This window comes from Bactrocera neohumeralis, chromosome 2 (assembly GCF_024586455.1).
Source record: "Bactrocera neohumeralis isolate Rockhampton chromosome 2, APGP_CSIRO_Bneo_wtdbg2-racon-allhic-juicebox.fasta_v2, whole genome shotgun sequence".
In the NCBI taxonomy this organism is placed as follows: Eukaryota; Metazoa; Arthropoda; class Insecta; order Diptera; family Tephritidae; genus Bactrocera; species Bactrocera neohumeralis.
Window position 1 is genome coordinate 46,096,053 of NC_065919.1, and position 12,108 is coordinate 46,108,160.

Sequence of the window (12,108 nt, forward strand, 5' to 3'; positions counted from 1 at the left end):
TTGTATAAACTTTAATTTATTGCGGTTTGACAGTTATGTCACCGCAAATATTGACAGCAAGTGGTGGCATATTGCATGTTATCCGCGTCAACTTTTATTGTATGCAAATGGTCGTATATTACTCCCACGCAGTGTGGGATCCCAGAGGGTTAAAAAGGTGGCAATTTCATATGTCTTTGACATAAAAAAGTAATAAAGACGCTTTAGCATAAATATTTGAATTAGTAAATCAATTAGCACATTAAAAACAGTTAAAATGTAAGTAGACGAGTTCTGCAAGATTTTGTTGGTAATGTCGGTTATATTAATTGGATAACCGTAACAATATGTTTATAATAAAACACTGGAGATATGAAAAGAAACCAGTGTGAGCATCATATAAAATCTTATGATATGCTCGAAAAGTAGTTGTTCAAGGCCAAATAATAATTATTTTATGTCTCATTTGTAAAACTAAGGAAGGCCTAAATTCGGACGTAGTCGCAATTCGTAACATTTGAAGGTGTGTACAAATTTTCAGGTATTATACTAGCAAAACATTACAATAAAATATTGTAAAATATGCAACTGTCGTATTAGACGAAATTGCTAGTCGATTACAATCAACTGGAACAGAATGGACTATACGAGAATTGATTGTGAGAGATCACATGTTCACTTAAAGCTAATTGAATAGTTTACGTATTAACATTACATTCGGTATACAGTCCGAATATTTGAAAATTATTACATTAGGTATGTGGGGAGTAGAGCATTGAGATAAAAACGGACGCGATTTCAACTACTTATCTCAGTTGGCGAAAATATGCTCAAGAAAATATATGTTTGTGTGTTATTAAGATAATTCACGTATTGCTCCATATATTCGACGTAGAGTTAATTAGACTAACGCAGTGGCGTAGCTAGGGGAAGGCGAAGTGGGCCGTCGCCCCAGGCGCAACGTCTTGGGGGCGGCAAAACGATCTTCGCTGTTTTTTAATATTCATAAAAATACTTCACAAATTTTTTTACAAAATTTATTATAAAAGATAAAGAGTTGTACACTCACAATATAATAATCTGAATAACAATGAAAAATATTAATTTTTACTCGAATACTCTTCAGTCTTTGAATTTGTCTTATATCTTTTGGCTTATATATTTCTTAAAAATAGTCATATAACTTAAAGATGCACTTTTCTATCTTTGTCTTCTCTTTTTTTCTCTAAATTTTAAAAATGGTATTTAAAAACTCCAATTCGGCCAAAAATTCCTGCAAATTGTGTCAAAAGCTATAGCTATAGCTTTTAATAAGATGTCTTGTAAATTTACTATCAATTTCCTCAAAAACCGTATTGTGAGGATTTTGGAACTTCAGAATTTGCGTGACTTCTAGTTCCTAAATTTTATATACTTAATATCGAAGAAATTTTGTAAAAGTTCACTTTTGTTCGAACCACCTCATGAAACTTGTAGGTCGGTAGGTAAAGGGGGGCTGCAGAACATACTTGGCCCCGGGCGCTCGAAGTTGTAGCTACGCCACTGGACTAACGAAAATCATAATTTTTGTAGGTGAGGCTGACACTCATGGACACAGGCAAGGTAACAAATTATTAGCGATCACACTATTATCAAGAAAATTAGCCAACTTAAGGGATCGTCTCTGTGTGGTTCGGTTCCACTGGTTTCGCGTTTTTTTTTAATGCTGGAATTAAATAATCGGTGCGATTTTTATAAATAAATATATAATTTTGTTTTTGTTTGAGATTTGACAGAATGGCGACGGCTTGAACGAAAATTATCGATTTTTGCCCTTTTTTCGACAGTTTTTCGTAGAAAAAAATAGGAAGATTTTATTTTAGAGGTTCCATAGGTTCCATAGCGAATGACGTCAAACATTTTCTTTCCAAATTGGAACTAGGTATCTTCAAAACTCTTCCTATGAGAATGGAAACTGTTTTTAAAAACACCATTCTGAGAAAAACGCATTTAAAGTTTGGTGTCGTTACGTTTCCCACTCTGTTCCTTTTCCGAAGAAACGCTATAGCGAAACGAAAACCTATAAAGTGTTATAACTAAGCACTAAATTAAGATATAAAACTGTAATTTGGCACAGGGGATCGCATGTAGCAAGGGGGCACTTGTGGGCGTGGCCCCGCCCTCTAATAAGTTTAATATACATATCTCCTAAACCACTAAAGCTACAACAACCAAATTTGCTAAACTCGAATACTATAAGAAGTCCTACAGGCAGCGTGAAAATGGATGAAATCGGGATATAGCCCCGCTTACTCCCCATATAACGGTACTGTTAAAAACTACTTGAGTCGCAATAAATCAATTACTAATTACGCCAGAGACATTAAATTTTACCTCCGAGATGGTATGAAAAGACTTTATATGATACGGTGTAAAAATTGGTTGAAGTACGTGGAACCGCCCATTTTTTGGTGAAGTCCCACATCTCGGGAACCGACCTACCGATTTCGATTAAATTTAGTACGTAGCATTCGTTTTATATTCCTATGTAATTTGGCGAAATCGGTTACTTTTCATACCGCAGAATTTGAAATTCCATTTCATTCTTTCACAAATGGGGAAACAATTAATATAACGAGATAAATTTTGCGCGAATAATGCCTTTAATGTATGCCACCTTATGACCAAACATTTTTTAAATCCAACAAAAACTGTTCAAGTCCCTAGTTACCGAATATTTGGACCCCAGTCCCTGTATACCCTAATCATGACTAGAAAACTAAACCTTTATTATTAAAAAATTTTATTTCATTAAAATATAAGATATGCAATTGTTATAAAAACAAAGAGTACAATCAATATTTTCATGACAATTTTCAATCTGGGCATTTGAAAACATCACACTTAACAAGATATCCAGAGCAACAAAAATTTTTTTTTTTAAGAGCTGTGTAATGAAAGTCGAACGTCAACAGTGGAGGCTTGAAAGTTAAAGTTAACTTTCATGAGTGGGTATAAAACCCACTATACTATTAACAGGGTTTTACTCCGCTAACTTGATTTTAATCTTATCCTCATAGATTTATAGAATACAGAGTGAGCGAATCATTTTTTTTTTCACAACGGTACAAATATCGCAAATATCAGACCAATTTGTTTTGCAACATAATATTTGTACCCTGAAAGGTCTGAAATTTTGCATACGTAATTTTCTCCGCAAGAAGCTGGTCGGAATCACCGATATCGCACCACTATAGCATATAGCTGCCATAAACTTTTTCATTTGACGAGATATCTTCACGAAATTTGGCATGAGCTTTTGTTTAAGACAGTGGTGTAATCTTCTAAGAAATTTTACAGATCAGATCACTATAGCATATAGCTGCAATACAAAATGACCGTTCAAAGTTCCTGTAAAGAATCATTTATATTTGTGAAGGGTATTTTTTATTATATTCAATTTATTTGTAATCATTATAATATCCTTTGTGATTGTATATGGATTTCTATAGACTTTGAGTGTACAGTTATTTTTTCGCAAAGCAACCAACCCCATTAGAACTTTGATAACAAAAACATTTTGAGTAATTATTATTAGCCAAATAATAAAAGAACCACTTTAGCAATAACAAGTGGAAATTATTCTGAAAACTCTACTTTGAGAACTTTCATCAGAGACTGATAATAAATTTGTAAAAATTCTCTGTTTGCGGTTAATAGAACTTTTTCCGTTTACATACATGTACAGTTAACAGGGTACTTAGCATTTATTGTTTTACGACTAATGGCCGCTGGATGTCGCTCCAAACTTTCGGCTACATAACTTTATAAAGAACTGTTAGTAGTACAGTTACATATGGATAAATGCGGATGACCACATTTTAGGACAAAAAGAAATTACTAAAACAATCAATTAAAAAAAGCAAGAAGGAATGTTTCCTTAAATTGTGCGACGATGTTGAAAACAACGCTTGGGGACTCGCTTATAAAACTGTAATGGGAAAACTCCGCACTGGCAGACAAATGCCAACCTCCCCCTCAACAATTGAGAGAATAGTTTCGGTCCTCTTTCCTATCCAACCCCCACTCCATCAGGAGATCGTGAGAGTACCACAAACCCAAGTTATTCCGGCTGTTTCCAATGAAGAAGTCCGAGAAGCATACAAACGGTTAAGCCCAGCTGAAGCCCCGGGACCAGATGGAATTCCGAATATAGTGCTAAAAACAGCGATTGCTAAAAACATAGACCCTTTTCGAACTATGTATAATACATGTATCCAGGAAGGCCGCTTTCCCACCATATGGAAAAGACAAAACCTGATATTATTGCCGAAACCTAACAAACCAATGACCGAACCATCCCACTTCCGGCCCCTTTGCATGTTAGACTCCGCTGGAAAGATTCTGGAGCGGATCATATACCAACGGCTAAATAAGGCAATCGACGATGCCGGTGGGTTATCACCCAACCAATTCGGATTCAGCTGTAAATCTAGTAAAGACCCTGGTTGAACAGGCTATAAATGGGAAAAGATGGAAAGGAGGCACAATACAGTACTATATGGTTGTAACCCTGGATGTAAAGAATGTATTTAACTCGGCATCTTGGCACAGTATATTGAGGGCACTAAAAAGCTTCTCCGTGCCTCTATACCTATACAACATAATAGTAAGCTATTTCGAGGATAGAACTTTGAGCTACAACACAAGCGAAGCCCCTAAAAAATATAAAGTCTCTGGTGGAGTACCCCAAGGATCTGTTCTTGGGCCGCTACTATGGAACGTCATGTACGATGGAGTACTGCAACTGAAAGTACCCAAAAACGTTCATATTATTGGGTTCGCAGACGATATCGCTGTTGTGGTTATAGCAAAACACATACACGATATAGTTTCGATAACCAACAGAACAATAGAGTTAATAAGCGATTGGCTCGAAACTAACAGACTGAATCTAGCGGAGAGCAAGACCGAAGCAGTACTCATTACTGGCAGAAAAGTCCGTGAAGTTGCCACGTTCAATACAAAGGGTGTAAGCATCACGACACAACCGGCAATTAAATACTTGGGAATCATACTTGATGCAAGGATGTCCTTTAAGGAACATTTAGCGTACACAAGCGAAAAAGTTACAAAAGTGTGCAGAGCCTTGACCCGGTTAATGCTCAATACCCGTGGGCCAAAGCAAAATAGAAGACGACTATTAGCTAATGTACTAAAGTCAGTCGCGCTGTTCGGCGTCCAGATATGGGGAAAAGCCCTAGAGGTAAAATCACATCGCCGTGGCCTTTTTTCGATATATGCCACTTGCGCGCTAAGAGTATGTTCTGCGTTCCGCACAGTATCGGAAGATGCTGCCCTAGTTATTGCAGGCTTACACCCTTTAGACCTCCTGGCCAAGGAGATTCAATGCTGTAGAAATGACAATGTACCGCACAATACTGGATCAATGGCAAAAACGCTGGGAAACGGGCGGTGGACATTCCGAATCCCCAACGTCGAACCATGGATTCAATGCGAGGTAGATTTGTACAAATGACATGGCTGCTTCAAAGCATATTTGAGACGATTCGGGCACGAAAATAATACACACATTTTTCTATTGCCCAAAATATAATTATGAGAGGCAACACTTAAAAAATGCGTTCGGTGTAGACCCAACTCCCGAAAACTTGGTAAGCCAAATGGTCGAATCGTTAGAGAAATGGAAAGCTGCTTGCGAAGCTGCAGCCAGGGTTATGAAATCCCAACGTTCCAGCGAACAGCGGCGGAGAAGAGAGCCGATAAATGTAACGGACAACCACGACTCAAACACACAAAGATTGACGTGACGGGAAGGGTTGGCGACGAACAATGTACGAGGGGGGTTATCAGACCAACAGAGGTGGGGCCAAGTAAATGCAACTTGTAACTGAATGCATTTTGACCATCACGTACGCATGAGTGTCACTCAACCATCCTCCCGACGTAATACTTGACGGTGGTACAGGGGGGAACGGTATATGACGGTAGGAGGTTTAGTTCGGATTAAAGTTCCACACTGATATGGGGTACAGGCTTTCGATGCTTCTTCCTCATAAAAAAAAAAAAAAAAAAAAATGACCACATTGTGTATTTACATAGGTTATATAATATATAGTAACAATAAATATGAATATATGTAAAATGTACTGCAAGTTTACTTAATAGTTCTTATCGGAAGAGAAATTGTTCGTGAATAAATAAGATCGTTGTCGATGAGCTGAATGATAATCGCGAAGCCATGACCTAACCATTTTACTTTCAAGTAGTCGCAGTAGAGAAATATCATTTTGAGGAAGTTTAAATCAGTTGAAAACGTAAATTCATAAAAAACAGAACCGAAACACACGAAAAAATTGCAGTTCTAGCTTTAGCTTTCAGTGGTATTCCAGCTTCTCTTCAGATAAACTTGAGGATGTATGTAGTTCTATGTATATCGAATTGAGTATGAATAACAATTGAAAAATTATTTATAATATACGAATATTTTTCTTTGAGATTTCTTCAAAATTTCATCGATTTATTCGCAGTAGTTTATGAGAAAATAATTTTACAATTCTATCGGGCTCTGAAAGTCACTTTAAATAACATTAACAAAAAAACTGAATTTTGACAAAATATTTATATCACGAATTATGCGTCTGATCCCTTACCTAATGGTGTGCTATTTTTTAAAATCGGTGATTTAGCGAAATTTTCAGGATTCACCTGACCAGGTTTGACCCCAACATAAACGTACTTGTGGAGAAGGTCAACTTAGAAGAACAATTAAGTAAACATAAAATGGGATTATCAGCAAAAACTCGAAGTTATAACCGACTCTTTTATGAATGTGGAATGAAATTATCAGACAACAAAAACAGTTTCAATTGTTCGTTTGGCTCAGTTAGGTGAAAAGGATGTCAAATAAATTTCTTGATCTTTAATGCACCTTCATATTGGAGACGTATTAAAAATATTCGCTGCGTTTCTTCTTTCCTATTATATAAACATATGTTTATATATATAATTCCTAGACCAATGTGTATACAATTTTAATAGGGGATTATCTTCTTAAAAGGGTTTTTACCTTTAATTGTCATTTGATATAAATTGGCGGCAACTGAGCCAACCTGTGGAACCACGTTTACGGGCTGCGTAGATTTTAGGAATTCGTTCAATGTGAAACAAAATTATAATGACATCTTAATCTACGTTTCTTTTGCAATACAGAGTACAACAGTTTTGTTCGCCTACCGGTGTTTGATGACCTAAAAATAATCCAGATTGATATAAGGCTATATATATACAATTCTAACAGGACTGTTAAAAAAAACAACAAAAAATTAGTACTTTTCAAAAGTTATATTTTTTTATTCGAATACAGCATTTAGCCCGGTCAATTAGCATTTCAAATGAGTGTTTAAGGTCATTTTTCGGAATGCTCTTGAGAATATCGGTCGTCGCCTTTTGGATAGCTGAAATGTCCTGAAACCAGTGTCCTTTCATGGGCAAATGAAGTTTTCCAAATAGGTAAAAATCACAGGGTGCCAGATCAGGTGATTAGGGTGAGTGATTAATGGTTAATATTGAGTTTTTTGTAAAAAAAATCAGTGACAAGCGTCGACCGATGACACGGCGCATTATCGTGCAACAGGCGCCAGGACCCTGCCTCACGGTATTGTGGTCGAGCACGACGAATGCGTGACAAAAGGCTCTTCATAATACCAAGGTAAAACACAGCATTAATCGTTTGGTGGAACGAACTATCTGTTAACAATACCCACGGAATCGTAAAAACAAATCAGCATTGTCTTTATTTTTGACTTCTGAAGGCGACCGACTTCTGATCGTCACAGAGGTCTTCACGACCTTCTTGGAATCGCTTAAACCACTCATGCACATTACTACGGGATAGGCACTGATCGCCATAAACTTTTTTCATCATTTGAAATGTTTCAGTAAACGTTTTCCCAAGTTTAAAACAAAATTTAATATTTGCTCTTTGTTCAAAATGCATTTTACGACCGATGACCAAAAGCTGCGGTCACTTTTTGATCGATAACATCGATTGTAATTATCCAATTGTCTTAAAATTTTTACGAAATGTTAACAAGAGATCAAACTTTTTATTTCATATACCCACCAATAGGTGGCGCCACCAGAAACAGTTATATATAAAAGTTCTGTTTCTTTTGCGACAGACCTTATTTAAATGATCAGGATGACGAAACGAAATTGAAGTGACTGTCTGTCTGTAAAAATTAACATATCGTACAGAAACTTGGTACATAATATATGTTCCTTGGCAAAATAGTAAGGACGAGTTCGTATGCTATTAAAAGAAAATCTACAAAGTGCTGTAACTAAGCACTAATTTAAGACATAAAGTTGAAATTTGACAAAAGGGATCACAGGGGTGATAACCCCTTCAACACTCCATATAACGGTTCTGTTAAAAACAACCAAAAGTGAGATAATACAATAATATTAGTAATACCAGTAATATTAATTTTTACACCTGGGATGATACAAGATATATATTTATAGGAGCCGTGGTCAAAACTGGACGACAAGCTTGGCACTGTCAATGAAACTCCATGATCTACTAGATAGATTTCAACCGAATTTAGTATATAATATTCTCCTGACTATTCCTAATATAATTTCTATCGTATTCTTTCTTTTTCCATTATGCAAACTGATCGATGTATCGGGATAAAACTTCCCCCGAATAGTGCGGTTCAAGTAGGCTATCTTATGATCAAAAATTAGCCAAATCGGACCAAAACTCTTCAATCCCCCAGATACCGAATATGTGGATCAAAGTTCAAATTGCAAACTTTTTATCGCAAATATAGATTAATGTGTGAGATGAATTATAGAAATCAGACAGAATTTTGGCGGCATCCCCCGTGCATATACATAGAACATAATGAGGTTGGTAAACATGTTTGCTGAATCTGAAAGTATCGTATCCCCTTCATTAGACTTTGGTTACATTAAGATGGACCAACTGCACACATAGCCAGACCGGTTATTGAGGGGCTCCAACGAAATTTTGGAGACAATTTAATATGAAGACATCGGCTGCCCTCAAGGTGACTTGACCTGATTGCTTCAGACTTTTTTTATGGGGCTATGACAAGCAATAAGTATACAAAACAAAACCCAGAAATCTGACTGAATTGGAGCAGCAATCCTTTCATAATTCTCATTTACGTTCCATAATTTCTAAAAATATCTATTTAATTAACAATAAAAACAAATTTGTCAGTTTCGAATGTGGTTTTAGCCTCTTATTCCTAACGTAACAATTTCAGTTTAACTGATTGATTTTTTCCTCATATACCCATAATAAATTTAGTATTTTTTGTTGAGTTTAGTACAAATATCCCGGATTTAAGCAAAATGTAGTCATAAGGTCACAACCTCTAATACAAGTTGTTGAGATACCAAATATCATTGTAATCCAAAAATTCGTAAAATTCTTTAATATAAAGTTTTGCCAACACCTGACCCTTTTTCACCGACTTTAGTCCTTGTGAGACCATAAAATGTTCGGTTACATATGCATTTAAACCATCCCTACTCATTTCTATAAATTTCTACAACTTAATGCTTTACAAAAATTGTATGTCGTTATAGACTTCAGACCACTGAAATAGTTTCTTCGATTCACTACTCACCAACACTTGGTGAATCGAACGCAGCTATAGCAACCTTGAAATAGAGAATTTAGTTTACGTCGAAAAACTGACGAACAGGTTGAAATACTCGTATCTACGTGTATTCAGGTTACAGTCGGCAGTACTGAAAATTATTCGTTGGAGTCTCGCTCAGTTTCAGAGGAGCAAAACTATAGAAAAATAAATATTTCATTTAAAATGTAAGTATTATAAAAATTTGTGATATCGGTACAGAGTTTTATAAATTAGTTTCAACCTTTCACAAAAATGTGACGGATGTTTTTTCAATCATGAACTTCATGTAAATTTTCAATTTGTAGTGTTCTTTAATGTATAATTTTGTTTACTTTTCAAACAGGTGGTAACCTTCGAATGTTAAAAACTAAACGAGTAATTGATCGGGCTATAAAAAAACTAGTTGGATTCATAAAATGACTAAAAGCCCTTTCTCACAGGAGTTTATTGATTAATTAACTGGCCTTTACTCGATTAGAGTGCTAGTTTAGATCTATTTACCATATAAAAAAAACTGGAATGCAACTCGGCGGATTGTTGTCGACACTGTAAATTGGCTTAAGGGGCTATACCAGTGTGACGCATGAAAAATTAGGCGATTTTCGCGAATTTTTTTAAGAGAAAGTACGCGATTGAATATTTCGAACTTCTTTAAACGTAATAAGGTGTATTTTAAGATTTTTTTCACAAAAATGATGAAAAATAACGGAATTGAGGGCTGTCTTCGAAGGTGCAAAAAAAAAAGTGCCCCAACTACTGACGTGATTTCGGCCGAATAAGAAGCTGAAACAAAAAAGTTTTAAAAGATTATTAAACTTAAAGAAACTTTCTATGTAATGACCTACGATCTTTAAAAAATATCAAAAATTAACAAAATGGCGTAATTAAAAAAAAATGTTTTTTTAGGTAAAAAACGGTTGTTTTTTTTAATGCCAAATTGACAATTTTCAATCCATCAAAAAGATCGTACGTAAAGTAAATATATTCAAAAATACTCAGTTTTAATTTGAAGTCGATCGGTCAGTTTCTCGTTGAGTTATGATGTCAACAATTTTGAAAAATGTCGTTTCGAGAAAATCGCGTTTAAGGTTTCACTTACTATATATATGTTTGCACCTCCGAGCGGTCGCTCCATCCAAAACTATTCAAGAAACGATCTTCCCGTTCTCACAAGATATTTATGGAAATATAAACTATCGAAAAATGAAAACCTTTTTTTTTTTGAGAGTATCACACTAGTATAACCCCTTAAACTCTGCCGGATATTTTCCAGACTGAAAATTTGGTTTTTTTGCATTAATGAAATAGCAAAAATTAATTGTTAGAAAAAATCCAAAATAAAGCACGCAAGAAAGTATAACAGCTGATCGTTAATCGAGCTTTTGGTTAATCAAGTATCCGGCTGTGCGAAAGGCAAAAACTTGTTTCAGTAACTGGTAGTTGTAATCTTAATCTACTAAATTAATTTGACTCGGCTAACACTGTTTGCATTCATGATCGTCCTCAGTGATATCTAACGTAACCTTGGGTTTACGGGTTTCAAAAAATGGAATTTTTTATTGTCTTATTAAATTCTACAACACCTCTAGAATATTGTCCTATATTGATCCGAGTAATAGTTTCGGAGATACAGCCTGAGAACTTGTGCCCTCGAGGCTAGCTAGGCTAAAGGCGGCGTCTTTAAACGCGTTTTTCCCGAAGTTTTTGAAGTCGGTTGGAAAATTTTTCGAGAACTTCTTAACCGATCTTCATGAAATTTTACACAGGTCTTTGAAATACAATCTTAAAGTCTTGGTCGAAGGATTTTTTTCGATTGTAACTATTTGAAAAAAAAATTTTTTTTTTGTAAAAAAGTCTGCCTAAAATCCAATTTTCACTTGTTTTTCTTTCATCAAAGTATTTTTTCATTTTTGATGATCCTGAAAAAAGTTATCCTGCCAACGCGGGCGCTTCTGTTTTCCGAGGGGTTACCGGAAACGGCGTCGAAATGGCAGAAAATTTCAGAATTTTTTTGTTAATAATGTATGTTTGTAACAATAAAAAATTCTAATAAAATAATTTATTTTTTATATGAGAAAAAAATGTTGAAACAATGGCTATTTTTTACCTAAGGAAACCCATGTAATTGAATGATTATCCAAACGACAAAGAAGCACTGACGTTGGTAAAACAATTGTCTTTGAATGTTGTTGAGAAAAAATGACAAATATTTCGTGATTAAACCACTGTACTATACAATGAGGAAGAAAAATTCCGCCAAATAAACAAAATAACGAAATATACACATATGTGCATGTGTGTAAGTGTGTTGTTGCACCTGTGCACTTTATATTTGTTGTCATAGGTAACTGACCAGGCATCGAAGCGGCCAAAACAGAGAGCACGCAGAGAGCGCAAGCGGACGAGAGCGTTTGTAAACAGTAAACTAAAGCCAAAAAATACACTT